The 4,590-nt window shown below is 39.7% G+C and overlaps 1 long non-coding RNA gene across 4 annotated transcripts; it reads right to left on the reverse strand.

The window, feature by feature from the left end:
- Window positions 1–308: 308 nt before the first annotated feature.
- LOC105915042 lies at window positions 309–4,339 on the reverse strand. Of its 4 annotated transcripts, XR_002678800.1 has the most exons (6): window positions 3,983–4,339; window positions 3,804–3,903; window positions 3,545–3,707; window positions 1,850–3,357; window positions 721–1,416; window positions 309–486 (listed from the first exon to the last, which is right to left on the reverse strand). It is a non-coding gene; the product is annotated as an uncharacterized LOC105915042 (long non-coding RNA). The 4 variants fall into 4 exon arrangements; XR_001164736.2 differs by having other exon boundaries at window positions 441–1,416; window positions 3,586–3,707; window positions 3,983–4,336; XR_002678799.1 differs by having other exon boundaries at window positions 441–1,416; window positions 3,983–4,336.
- Window positions 4,340–4,590: the final 251 nt, after the last annotated feature.

Raw genomic sequence — 4,590 nt, forward strand, 5'->3', positions numbered from 1 at the left:
CAGAGCAGGCCTTGGAGCGTGATCAAATTGTAGTTACATGGGCCACTAGCCCTCCGGCGGGATGGACCTCGTATATTTCAGAGTTTTTTATTTTTACTAGGATGGTGCTCGTGCGTTGCCACGAGCAGCAAAATATTTATATTACAAAATATAGAGTATTTAATAAGATAATAATAATGTGAAAATAAATTTAAAGATATATTTAATCTAAAAACGTAGTCACTGTATTAAACAAAGCTAAACAAAGCTAGACGGCACGGAGGGCAAGCAGTGTTATCCAATAACCTTTGAAAGAATGCACACCACATCCGAATTGGATCAGCCAGAAAGTAATTTTACAAAAACTTTGAAAGAATGCACATCACATACCGTTTGGATCAGCCAGAAAATAAAGTTTAAACAAAAAACCTTTGAAAGAATGCACATCACATCACATTTGGTTAATGGTCATTTGCTCTTGTCCAAACATTTCATTAATCACATGTTCTGCAAATAATCATATGGATCAGGACAACAGACTTCAATCATATTTTATTTGCAATCCTTAAAAGTCTAGTAATAATGTAAAAATGTCCCATCAAACAGAAAGAGGGCAGGGAATATGTCAAGGACTGCAACTCAACTAAAACATTGCAAAAATTAGCATATTCATTTTTTATACTGCAAAGAAACAAGTGTAAGTAAAAGCAAAGATAATGAGCTAATAAAAGTTCAAGCTACCTGCCCAAATCGAAGAGGAAATATGAAGTATATGGGATGGGGATAGCCAAGTTGAATGTCAGGTAGGCAGCACCGGTCATTGGTCGGCAAAGAAGCCTATACATGTGTATGACTCATGAAAGACCTGTTGTTGAGCACTCCATCATCATGGGCCTGCCTGCCTAGACACATTGCTTCTTAACAAGCTGCAAAAAGATGTATGGAGAATATGTAACCACGGTTTCATTTCTAAAACCAGTACACAAGATCAAGTAAACATGTGTATCATGCATGGTTGTTCGGTAGAAAAATGGCTAGTCATATTTACATGGAGGGTAAAAGAATGTAAGAACCAATAAGAGAGAAATTAGCTAATGATTTCTTAGTGATTCCTAGAGTTTCATTAGAATGTTGCTTTTTCTGATGCAAATACATTTCTTAGTGAGCAGAAAAAATGACATAGTTGGACAATGATCCATTTCCCCATGTAGATAGATCACTGTTGCTTCTTCTGAAAACTGAATAACCATTTTGCATGATGATCCATGGTACTCTAAGAAGGAATACCGCAGCTGCAAAAGAAGATATGTGCATACTAAAAATTGTAGATTCTGAAAAAAGGAAGAATTATAAAAAATATTTGGATAAGCAGACATGATAACATTTTTTTGTCGAAGTTGCTATCTCCCAATTTCCACTTCATGGCTTCACCCATGCCTGACAGAACAAATAAAAACCATTACACATAACAAACCAAGGGATTCACTTATGAGTAATTGAAGCTAAGAGTGGAAAACCAAAACAAAGAAACATCACCTGGAAGCTGACTGACAGGAATCATTTGAGTTAATGAGTAAAAAACATTCTAGACAAAAATTTTCAAATCAGTGTTTTCCATAGGAAGATCATATATCAGGAACCTTTCTTTTGCGAGAAATATATAACAGGAACTTGAAAGATGAATCTACTAATTTTTCTATACAAGTTGTACTATAAATTTTTAGAATGATAACTCAACAAAAATAGACATCTAAATTGAATCTATATGTCCAACCAGAATTTTTTCAACAACTCCAATATACACTATCTAAGTTTTCTAAACAATATTGCGAACAGAGCAATGCTGGAACAAATAAACAGAGGAACAAACCTCCCATATGTGGTCGACAAAGCATTATCTTGGCCCATGATGACCATCTCCAACAGCAATTTTTAGAGTGTCTTGTCAATCTCGAATATCACTACAAAGAAAAAAAGATTCTCATCAATACAAAATAAATTCAGCTTAATACATCCTAAGTAACCTGATAGGTCCATTTCTGCCATGTGAATTCTCTTCTGCCCCATTCAGGCCATCCAGTGTCACGGAACCTAGAATTCCTGCATTCCAAGTCTCAAAATGTTCTCCCACATTCTGCAGCGAACGCTAACAGAATGAATCTCAAGACACTCGTACATCTCACAATCAGTTGTTAAGAAAAACATGTCCACTAACCGGGAAGCAACCTGCTACACTTATCCGTAAAGTAAAAGCCTAAAGGAAACAATACGTACATAGATATTGATACATGGCTGACTATTTTATTCTTCTCCTTTCAAAACTTATATACAAATAAATTCAAAGTAGTTAGCAAACTGAGTACATTTTTACCACATACACTTTGAAGTCCAAACAGCCAGGACAATTGGAGGTTAACTTTCTTTTTTTTGTTTCAATTTACTTGAGCCTGACAACATGTTAAGCAATTTTGTCCCAACACATCACTAATCCACCTGACAACATGTTAAGCGTTTTTACCTGATCAGGATGTGAGATTTGCTACAATTTTACATGATCATGGTGGAGGATACCCTAAGTCAGATAAATGAAAAGAATTTCCCCACATCCTCCCTGCTGTAACCAAATGATACCTATGTGAGCTCATATATGTAACCAAATTATCAGCATTATTATTGTAATATAACTGGCTTTTGGACATAATTATTGTGATTAATAATTCAAAAGCTGTGTATAATTGATAAATTGGAATTGTGCATATACAGTCCTATTGAACTGAAATAAAGGCTCTAAAATTCTTTTAAGCAATATGGACATGTTGCAACCATGGCAAAAGGTTTCCAACTTGCATGATAGTCGCACACCACCGTACAGTTCATGTTTCAATGAAAAATAAAAGAAATGGTGGGAAAAAAGAGGGGCAAGAATATGAACTGTACCAGAACTAATTAATAATTAGAATGCCTTGAACTGAACAAATTACCCAATAAATTAGTGCATCCTGAAGCAGCCATTGGCTTAAATCTAACATACAAACATTAAGCTGTTGATCAATGCTGCAAACAAATATATATGCTACATTTGTAATCATGTCAAAATTACATATGATGGCCAGATTAAGAAGCAGGATGAATAGTGTACCTAAGCTTCGGGCCTAATCTCTACCTCAACGAGCAGAATCATGGAGCCCACATCATTTCCCTACTGTTCCGTGGAGGCCGGGGCAGGCAGCGCTCGCTGGGCACCTCTGACGCGGATCCAGGCAGAGGAGTCCGACCTCCATGGATCCACGCAGAGAAGATCGCCCTCCTTGGACCCAAGCTGCAGAGCTCCATGGCTTCACACACTGCAGCCGACTTCGGCCCCTTCGTCGTCGTGTGCTGTTGGCAGTTCAGGAGCGGAGAAAGAAAAAAGAAAAATCAGCTGAAGAAGAATAATGCAGAGAAAAGAAAACAGCAAATATACGGAATAGCTTAAAATTGTGTAGTACTGTTTAAGTGATAGATTAACCAAGGCATTATCCAAATTCCACTGATAAAGATCAGATGATCGTGTGTTGTTCAGTACCACTCATCCTATCAGGTACACAGCGGTTGAAGCCTGCAAACCTTATTATCCAACCGTGACCAAATAATACAATATGACCTCCTACAGCTTCGCTGGCTAGGGGAATATGTCAGGGGTGAACTTCTGCGCGGCGCTTATGCTCCCCTTGATCTTAATAGCTCCTCTGCAGAGCAACGGAACTCATCAGCAAAAAACTCCCAATTCCCAAATATCCTGAACCTGAATGAAAAAGCAATGGCATATTTTTTGTTCCCCTAACCGGATAAATGCAATCTGCGGGTTCGTCATGCTGCTGGTGATTACAAGGAAATCGTTGTCAGTGAAGGAGATGGTAGCATCCGGCTTCCCCTAGTACAGACCTACACATCAGAATCAAATCTTTCAGAATACCGATCCGGCAAAGGACGACGCAAAAGGACAGACCTTTGGTGACCTCACCTTTCTTAAGGACGCCCACAAAGATCTCCTAGTCAACGCCAAGCTTCTGCAACGCACAGTACCGAACATGAATTCATGAATGAGGAAGCCCGTCGATCTGGCCGGGGACAGCGAGGGCAGCCGATTAGTTGAGGGCTCCTCTTCTAAGGCTCTTCTCGTGCTTAGCCTTGTGGAGCTTCATGGTCTAGTCGACCAGCATCTCGGCGGTGAGGCCGAAGCACTGCTCCTTCCAGTAGATGCTCGGGTAGATCTTGGAGCGCACAATCTGCTCCACCAGGAGGATGCCGGGGGCGCCACCGTGAGGAGGTGCGGCGGGCACAGCGCCGCCGCCGCGGCCGACGGCGCGGACCCGTCACTACAACAATAACCCCCTGTAGATACGCTTTAGTTTCTTCTAAGCTAGGCTTTAATTCATCTCTAGTATAGTGTAGATACGTTTCAGTAAAGCGTGTCTGGAGCGTCTCCGTATGGACCGTGTCAGGATTTGTAGATATGATTTATTAAGCGTGTCTACAAACAATAAGACGCTTTATAAATACGCTAGATGCATGTCTACACATATAAACACGCTTTACTAGACACATTTACATTACGCATCTACAGATGTA

The sequence above is a fragment of the Setaria italica genome, chromosome VIII (genome assembly GCF_000263155.2).
Source record: "Setaria italica strain Yugu1 chromosome VIII, Setaria_italica_v2.0, whole genome shotgun sequence".
In the NCBI taxonomy this organism is placed as follows: Eukaryota; Viridiplantae; Streptophyta; class Magnoliopsida; order Poales; family Poaceae; genus Setaria; species Setaria italica.